The following is a 10,314-nucleotide window of genomic DNA, read 5'->3' on the forward strand; positions in this document are numbered from 1 at the left end:
TCTTTCTTTCTTTCTTTCTTTCTTTCTTTCTTTCTTTCTTTCTTTCTTTCTTTCTTCTTTCTTTCTTCCTTTCCTTTCCTCCTTCCTTCCTTCCTTCCTTCCTTCCTTCCTTCATTCCTCTTTCTTTCTTTCTTTCTTTCTTCCTTTCTTTCTTACTTCCTTCCTTTTTTTCTTTCTTTCTTTCTCTTGCTCTCTCTTTCTTTCTTTCTTTTAAGAGAAAGAACATGAGCAGGGCAGGGTAGTGGGGGGTCAGGTTGGGGAAGAGAGAGAATCTTAAGTAGGCTCCATGCCCAGAGCAAAGCCTGACTCAGGGATAAATCTCACAACCCTGATATCATGAGCCAAAATCATGAGTGGGATGTTTAACCAACTGAGCCACCCAGGTGCCCCATGATACCTTTTCTATAAAGAACCTTATAAGGATCATCTATCTCGACAGCCTCTCTGTATGTTTTAAAGTTGAAACCTTTCTTGTTTGGTCACTAATGAGTTAATAAAAGGCCTACATGATTGTTCTACCTTAAAAGTGGTAACAGAGAATTTTTTTTGCTTTTGCAAATGAATGATTTGGTTTTCTTTCATCGAGGAATGACAACAATAAAATCTAATACATAAATATATATTTATATATTATAAATCTATATCAATCATATATAACTATTAATTTATATATAATAATTATATATTAAATATAACTATTAAAGAAAAAATATATATTTTCTTTAATAGCCAGAAAATCTTAATTTAGGGTCCTATTATGGTATTTATCTTACTACCTCTATCTTGCAACTTTTGGGGAATGGGGAATTAAGTTCTACCACCTGGAGGGAGGAGTATCAAAGAATTTGTGGACATATGTTCAAACAACACAGTAATTAATAATTATCTTTGGAGGGAGAACTTCTGAGGCTACCAAGCATTATTTTAACTCTGAATCAAGTTCTTCCTCCTCTAGGCAGATTTTCCAAACAACCAGGATTTTTATCTTTGGCATTTCTCACACACAGTGTGTATATCAGCACATATCAATCTTTGTTTACTATGATCTACCTGAAACATGCATTCACTTTTCTGTCATGGTCCAATGGCTATGTAATGCCCAGACTTCTACCTATAATCCTATTGTTTTTCATCCTAATGGTCAAGACACACTGGATCTAGGCATTACCTCTCATTTCACAATCAATCATGTATGCCCTTGTGCATTTGTGTCTTTTAGGTGCATGCATGCGTGCGTGCATGTGTATGTACAGGTGTGTGTGTGTGTGTGTGTGTGTGTGTGTGTGTTTAGAACTCAACTCTTGCATTCTATTTAGATGTTAAAAGTTGTCGTGGATGCTGGGGTCAGCGAGACTTATGCTTGAATCTCAGGACTGCCAAATACAGCTGGGAGATATTGGGTAAGTTATTTTATCTTTCCAAACCTCAGGTTTCTTAGTGATCAGATAGAAATGCTTATACCTAAATATCCAGATTATTGTGATGACTAAATTAATCAATAGAGGCAAAGTCCCCACACACAGGGGAACATATTAACAATGGTTTCCACACTATGACAAACCACAGTCATAATCTCAAGCCTTGACTGGTCTATGCTTTCATACATCTTCTGAAGTTATTGGTTTGCACACTGTAGTTTGTGGAATCCTTAGGTCATCTGAAAAAAAAACAAAAAACAAAAAACAAAAAACTTATGGATAGACCTCTAGGCCTCTATCTCCGTGTCCTTCACAACAGTCTGCTTTGATGTACTTTATACATTAATTTCAGCATAAGATTTTTGTTCAAAAAAAGTGAGTTCTAAAACTTATTAATATTTTTTGAAAACCACACTATAAGTTTCATAGGGGGAGAGGAAATCTATTATACTTTTTTTTTTTTTTTTTGGTCATTCCTCAGTGTAGACCATGAGATTATTCATGATGTTCAAAAAATGTCCAACCAATGATAGAACTAAAATCTCCTTTTGGCTCTTGGTCTTGTAGCAGAATGAGGAAAATTTGTCCACTTATTCTGGTTATCCCAAACCACAGATGACCTGCCTAAAGATGACTATCTGGTCTCCTTAAAAAGATCAACACTATAAATTGTTCTTCTCAGAGACTCCATAAATATAGGGCTGTTGGCACTAATTTAAATATATTATTATTTTGATTTGTGAGTATATTCTAACTGGAAGGATCTGAGCTCCTGAAACCTTTTTGAGGGTTCATAAAAGCTCATAAAAACTCTTATATTCCTCTGCAAGGTTGATTTGGAAGTTATATTTCACACACATACACTCATGCAAGTGCATTGAGACACATCCAAAAGCAAATACCAAATTGCTAATAGTATTTATTTCCAGTGATGAGATTATGCATGTTTCTCATTTTTTTCCTCTTTGCTTATCTGCACTTTATATATATATATACATATATATATATATATATATATGTATATATATATATTTTTTTTTTTTGAGAGAAAGAGAGAGAGAGAGAGAGAGAGAGAGCAAGCAGTGGGGAGGGGCAGAGGGATAGGGAGAGAGAGAATCTTAAGCAGTCTACATGCCCAGCATGGAGCCTGACATGGGGCTCCAACTCACAACCCTGAGACCATGACCTGAGCTGAAATCAAGAGTCAGACGGTTAACTTCTGAGCCACTGAGGCACCCCTGCATTTTATAATTTTTCCATAAAATTTGATAAAATAAATTTTACCAAGAAAGTATAGGAGAAAGAAGAGACAGAATTGAAAGGACTGAATATGAAATATGTATTCAAATTTCTTTACCTAATAGGTTTCCTCTGCAATTCTCCTTGAAGTGTTACCTGAAACTCTGTGTGTCTCTGGTGACAATGCCATTTGTAGCCTCTCTCTATCTCTGGTAAGCAGGCATGGTAAGTCAATGTCCATAGTATGCCTGAAGAATTACAAAAGCCATCATCCAAAGAGAGTCATATCCTCAGTGAATGACCCCTTGAAAAGGTACAAACCTGAAGCTTGAGGATTTGGATATTACTTGGACATTGCCACTTTTTTTTTTTTTCTTTTAAAGACCAGAGAGTCCTAGAACTCTATAGCAGAGATTCAGGAAAGAGAAGATGTATTCCATCCCTGAGACAACTGAAGCTCTGAGAGGGGATGTGATTTGCCAAAGACAACCTATGTCTTCCTATAAGAGCTCATTCTGTACCTTTTCTTGGTTTCGTGCTCCATCATCATGACTCTGTATAGTCAGTTTTCTCTTTAGTTGGCTTTTAGAAGCTGTACTTTTATTGCATTATCCAGGTAAATAAGACCAAAAGAAAAAATACCTTGGAAACAAAACTGCATCTCATTTCTCTTGCCATGACTACTTTGCTTAATGACCTAAATGCACCATCACTTTGGTCAGAGTATTGATTTATCAAGGAAGAGGGTGTTATTGAAAAGGAGTGAGTCAGAATGTCCACGCAGAGAAATGTTGCTCTCAACACACTACCAGCAAGATGTTGGGGGCTGAAGGGATGGGAAATGGAGGTGGAACACAGTGAGTTAGGAAAAAATAAAACACTTTTCTATGTTTAACACACAGGAAAAAAAAAATTACCATCTCCAATCTGCTCAGTTCACCTAGATTGTCAAACAAAGGCTGATGCCAAGGGGTCTCTGACAGACCTTGTTGTTTTGAAACAAATGCCAACCACGTTCTTTACCTGTCCAGCCTGGGCTGCCAGACCTACACTGATTCTGATGAAGTCGAGTATCTTGTTTGCTATGCTGCTATACAACAAATTACCACAAACTGGGTGGCTCAAAATAACAGAAAGGTATTCATTCACAGTTTGGGAAGCTAGAAGTCCAAAATCAAGGTGTTGGCAGGGTTGGTTTTTTCTGGAGGTACCAAGGGAGAAGCTATGCCATGGCTCTCTCTCCTCGCTTTGGCCATTGTTGCCAACCCTTTGTATTCATTGGTGTATAGAAGCATCACTTCAGTTTCTGCCTCTGTCATCATGGTGTTCTCTCTATGTCTCTCTGTCACTTCTCATAAGGACACCTGCCATGTTGCATGAAGGGCCCACTCTACTCCAGTATGATTTCGTATTGATGGTTCCATTTGCAATGACTGTATTTCCAAATAAGCTCACATCCTAAAGTGCTGGAGCATAAGACTTCCCCATATCTTCTTGGAGAACACAGTTCAACCCATAACAGGGTGCTCTGGGCTCAGAACTGAGCAAAAAGCTTTCTTCCTTCACTGAGGAAAGGACAGCATCCAGTTGGAATAATCAAATGTGGCAGCTTTGACACTGATGTGTGAGCCAGTGCTACATGAGGAATGAGGAGAGGGCAATAAAGGAAACACTAGGGCATTTATGAGAAGGTAAGAATGAATCAATAGTGGTTGAGCTGTGAGTCTGAGGCAAAGCAGATGAGGTGAACAGGGGAGATGCCCCTGGCTCACAGACACTGTAATGTCTTGCAAGTCCAAGTAAGCCAATGGAATAGAGGAATTTAAGTCCACAACTGGAAACTTTGAAATGGTTGGGCACAACTTCTTCTCTAGTTGACAACTCTAGCCTATACCTCCCCGTTCACCATTCTATGTCTTTTGAGTATTTTTGCAAATACATATGAAAGCCACCAGGCTACCCTGCCATAATTCATTAGGGTAAGTGTTGCAAATGAAAAAAAAAAATCTGCAGGGGCTAGGAGATCAAAGAAATGAGTGAAGTGGGATGGGTATAAAATACTGAGAATCCATAGATTTTCAGGGTTTAGTTGGTACTGGGCTTCAGAGCTGGGGAGGATTAAGAGAATGTTAGAGATTGTATTGACCAGAGAGGATGTGTCCCATCTGCAGGAGAAGCTGCTTGGCTAGAATTGCCACGTACAATGGTGCAAGAGGGTGCTGGACATGAGGGAGGTGGGTGAAATCCAGCTGCTCTCTTCTTACCAAGCTGTGAGCCCACTGGCCCCTATCTGCCCAGTGTAGCACCTTTTTCTAATTTATGCGAAGGTGCAGTATAGGCAGAGAGCAGCCCTGATTCCAGCTTGTTGCCAGGCTACAAAGTACACTCTGTTTCCAGGTCTTTGGAATTTTTTAAAGAGAAGCTGTAATCTGCATCTTTATGTATAATCTTCTAATTTTTACGTGGTGGCTCAAATATTGTAGAACTCTGCATAGACCAGTGAATCCATGTCCGCAGGCTCTGTGGCCCCAGTGTGTGAGTCCCGTCTGGTGTGATTAGGGGAGGTGGCACAGCGCTAGTGTACAAGCTTGCAGGCAGAGGGTCACAGGTGAGGGTATGTATAATCCCTGCCTCCTAGAGGATTTCAGAATTAGTCACATTAGCACAGTGTCTCGGGGGAGAGGTGCCAGGGTTACCCTTGGCAAACCCCTGAAGGCAAACCCTTTGGAATGTCTTATGAGTACGAATTATTAGTGGATGATTGTGCATTACCATTTGTGTTACCGGAAGGCAAGTCATTTAACTTGTCTGGACATGTGTTTTTGTATCTGAGACAGCCCTCTCAGAGAGTCTTACAATGAGTAAATGAGATAAAGTCTGTGAAGTGCCTGGCACGTGGCTGTCATTCAGTATGATGGCAGCTGCTATTCCTTTTAGGACTTGGCTGTGAGTGCACACTGCTCCCCTCTTCACTAGGAAGGGCTGCCACTGCATCCTTATTCTGGTCACAACCAGATTACTTCTTTGAGAAACAATGTTTAATGTCTTACCATAATTGTTACAGCATACAACTGGGGGGATCAGAAACCTTCAGCACCACCTACTACTTACAAACAAAACAACACCACTTACTACTTACAAACGAAACATTCAATCACATGAAGGGAACTTAGAAATGATTTAAGATACTATTTCAATTTCTTCATTGGCCAGATGAGAAAACAGAGGTCCAGAGAGGGGAAGAGAGAGAGAGAGAAGAGAGAGAGAAGAGAGAGAGAGAAGAGAGAGAGAGAAGAGAGAGAAGAGAGAGAGAGAAGAGAGAGAGAGAGAGAGAGAGAGAGATATTCATCTATGGCCACACAGTGAAATATTAACACAGCATGAAATGCAGGTTTGTTTGTTTTTTTTATATTTTTGTTTTAACTTTGAGTTTGAAAGAATTTTATGCTTTTAATTGCAACTTTGAACACTGTAGATATTATTTCACACAACACTAAGTAATAAGTGTGTTCTTGACCAATTTTCCAGTCTGAACTAAAATGTGAAAATAAAAATACATTGTCCAAACAACACCCCCTGTTAGTCACCCCATCTTTGAAAGGAAGAGATTGTAATAGAAACATCTTGCATTGGGAGGCAATAAAAACTGTATTTAGCTTTTTGAAGTGTAGGTTTGGCTTTGATCTCTTTTGGGGGGAACCTGGGGAGCAACGTGCTTGTACATTCCTTATAGAGATGTGAGGATTAAATGATCATGCTTGGAACCTCATTAGCCCTCAATAAATGGTAGCTTTGATTTCCTCCTTTTAATTTCCCAATACTACACCCAATGCCCCATTCCTGGCCAGAAAACACACATGGATTCCACACTTCTCTCCCCTGCACTATGAGCATTTTGGGGCCACACCAGTGTCTTTTGTCATGTATAGATCTGGAAACCACGAACATTCTGCAGAAGTTTGTTGAATTTAACTGACTTACTGTACTGCATTCAATGGTAAGAATTTAGATTGTGCTCAGAGCACAGACTCATTCACACATTTGTTTGTGTTTATATCCCACCACATGCTACAAAGGATTTAAGACTACTTAACTGCTTTAGGTCTGTTGTGGAATACTCGATTATATTTACCTCCACGGCAACTTTTAGATGTCTCTGTTACTGTCTCTGATATTTTGTTTACATGTCAAGCTCCTGAACTATACTGTGAACTTCTAGAATCTTAGAAGGCAAGACAATGTCTTAGTGTTCTTCATATCTTTCTCAGTGCCCAGCTTTGTGTCAGCATATGGCAGGTATTTCATTAAAGATCACTGAACTAAAGAACCACGTTATGAGAAAGGAGCCTGGAGGAGAGTGATAACTGTTGGAGGCAAGTATTAGTCTACCTGATAGAAGAGGTTTCAGGAGCAGGCAGAAGGGGAGAGGCCCAGAGCAAATGTAGGGGGATTAATCTTTGATAGGGGGAAGGCTAATAATAACTGAGATCTGATTTCTGCCCCCAAATGACCATCGTCACATTCCTTTTAGTGCTATGCACATAGCCAGGCACTAAGTATTTCCCAGTGATTATCACCAAAGCAAGGCCTGGGAAAAAACATTTGTAACAGAAAGAAATATCACAGTGAACTGTGCTCCAAGAGGGCTGGAACCAGTATCTGTGTTTATGTTATAGATTAAACTGAATATGATTTTTTAAAGAGAGAATTACAATTTTCTCACACAATATTAATCTTTACTACATAACATTTTGGGAATGGAACAGGTCCAACAGAGAAGAGAAATGAGTTGCTTAAGGTCCCAAGTCACATAAATGATAACAGTAATAAATATCTTGACACTATTGAGTAGCATTTAAAAAAAATATTTCACTTTTTTCTTCATTGAAAGTTTTATTGGGGGTTAACAAAGCATGAGTTGTTACTTCCCTTCTAACATGGATTAGTCATGGATTAAATCATATGGAGTAGACCAAATTCAACAATACCATTGTTTATGCATTAAGCAGCAGCAATAATGTTGCAGGCACAAGGCTAGCCCTGGGGACACAGAGATAAATGAGGCATGATTTATGCCTCATTTCTATGAGGCTCCATCCTCATAGAAATTACATTTTTCTTATCCTAAACCCAACTAATTGAAACTTGTCTGTAGTCCAGTTTAAGGAGAAAGTAGGCAAATAGGAGGATGACATCATCTTTGAAGATTCTGCATTTTTTTTTTTTTTTTTTTTTTTTACAGCAAGTAAAGCATCTCCTGGGGCTAGTCGGCATTAAGCCCAGTCTTCCACACAGCAGCTGACATTTTCCGTTTCTGTGATGGCCTAGCGCTCCCATATAATCTTCTCAAGCTACACTGGTGGGCACATGCTCCCCTCCTCTTGGGGATCTGAAATGTGTGTATAAACAAAAAGCACAATAGAAACACCTGTGGAATTCCCCTGGGGGTCAGGTGCATGGAATGACTCAGGAGTTATCTCAGCACCCTTGTTTCTATACATTGGAAAATCTGTTTCTGATTTGGAGCCTGCACAGGAAGTGACTTGTATTGCCAGATGGAAGTTTTATGTTCTTTTTCAACTTCTCTCACAAGTCTCTCTTCCTTCTCTCTATCCTCTCGATTGCCAAGGTTCCTGCAGATGAGAATACTTCCATTAGAGAGATAGAAAGCTGCAGCATGATGCATGGCCAGCATTTTGCAGAGCAGGATGGAATAAAGGAAGGCTTTCCAGGCTGCGCATCAATGGATAAAGCCCTAGAAGTTAAAGATATACTTTCTGTACAAACCTTTGGACAAATGCACAACAAAGCTCAAGACATGGTGGAAAGATTCCAGAAAAACAACAGACTTCCTAGTACCAGTGCTGCCTGTGCAGATGGAGTATGGAATTCCTGAAGGAAACACAGACTTTCCTAGGAAAGGGGTCGATTATCACCAATTCCCTAATAATGAGACAGTGAATTATTTCAATGTGAACTATGAGCCCGGTGCCATATTAGTCTACATATTTGATTGGTATTTCCTTTAACCTGATCCAACACAACTCTTTTAGATCACTACTGTTATTATCAGCATAATAATAATAATTATTTTTATTATTATCACTATTATGAATAAACAGAGAAAGACTCAGAGAAGTAAAGGAACTGCCCAAGATTTCATGGCCAGAATTCAAACACATGTCTGTCTAACTGACTTTGATTGTAACCACTATTCTCTACTACTTCTTTGTCAGAGAGGATCAGGAAATTCATAGCACTAATGCTTTATGATCTATTCTGGGTATTTATAGTATACTGTATGTAGTTACAAGTCATACAACATGTTTTTTATTCCACAGAGTGTCTTCAGTCACTTATCAAAGGCCCCTTGTCCTCTCATAAAATGTAAGTGCAAAAAACAATGCCTGTAATACTCCTGGAGATAGAAGACAAACAAAGATTTCAGCAAATAACTGGAGACTATAAAAACTGGGACATTGTTTATTTGCAAAAGAATCAACTAGAAATGCTAGGACCAAAATATAATCAAAGGTAAGGACCCAAGTTTTGATGTAGCAGCAGTGAAAGGATGGAAAGTATGGGAGAAAGATACTTAAATAAATAGGTTTAACTGGAGTCCCAGAAGAGTAGACAAAGAAAAGACAGAGATGATCAGTTATTGCACTGATGCTGTGTTGCATTTTGCTCCCACATTTTACCTTTTCTGAAATCAGGATGTATCATATAATTGATGGCATCTTACTGTTTTTACTGAAGCTGGGCAGCAGTTATCAATTATCATTGCCTGTGCATATGTAAGTATCAAAAGTGCAAGCATAAAAACTTTCAGAAAGGGGGTCAGTGGCTTGGCGGAAAGTCCCAGAGACAATATTGGAGCACTCCTTCTACCCACTAGACAACAAATGGTTATGGGGAGGGGATGAAGGAGATTGATCAGGCATGTTTAGTGACATTTTCCAAGGAGAAGTCAGTAGTGGGCTAGTTCTGTATAATTTCAATGCCAGATTAGGAGCCCACCATTAATGCTTTTAGTTTCTTAATGGAATCTTTGAGGGAAAATTATGCACATGGAGTAGCCCAAAAGTGATTTAGAAGACTCAGATTCTTTATGGGAAAAAGTTTTAGGAATTCTTGTGGAAGTTAATTTATTTTGCTTATATTTTTCTTATTGGGTATTGCAATGGTTAGTTTTATGTGTCAACTTGGCTGGGCCACAGTGTCCAAGATACCTGGTCAAACATTATTCTGGAGGCTTCTGTGAGGGCGTTTTTAGATAAGATTTGGATAAAGGTTACCCTTTCGAGTAACACAGATTGTCCTCCATATTGTAGATGAGCTTCATTCAAAACACTGAAAGTCTGACTAGAACAGACTGAAAAGTTTGACCACCCCCAAGGAAGAAGGAATTCTCTAGCAGACTGTCTTAGGACTCAAACTATAACTCTTCTCAGAAGTCTCCAGTTTTCTGGCCCCTGCCATTATATTTGAGACTCATAAGCCTCCATAATCACACAGCCAATTCCCTAAAATAAATTTGTCTGTCTACACACACACACATCCACACTCCCCACCCTACCTCCCCCACCCAAAAACATCTTACTCTTTCTGTTTCTCTGGAGAACCCTGATTAATACAAGGATGAACAATGGAATGT

General features: G+C 39.1%; 1 long non-coding RNA gene across 1 annotated transcript; it reads left to right on the forward strand.

Moving 5' to 3' along the window:
- Positions 1-6,937: 6,937 nt before the first annotated feature.
- LOC116858598 lies at positions 6,938-10,065 on the forward strand. The gene is made up of 3 exons (XR_004380950.1): positions 6,938-7,098; positions 8,999-9,191; positions 9,992-10,065. It is a non-coding gene; the product is annotated as an uncharacterized LOC116858598 (long non-coding RNA).
- The last annotated feature ends 249 nt before the right edge of the window (positions 10,066-10,314 follow it).

This window comes from Lontra canadensis, unplaced genomic scaffold, assembly GCF_010015895.1.
Source record: "Lontra canadensis isolate GAN:19392208 unplaced genomic scaffold, GSC_riverotter_1.0 scaffold140, whole genome shotgun sequence".
NCBI lineage: Eukaryota > Metazoa > Chordata > Mammalia > Carnivora > Mustelidae > Lontra > Lontra canadensis.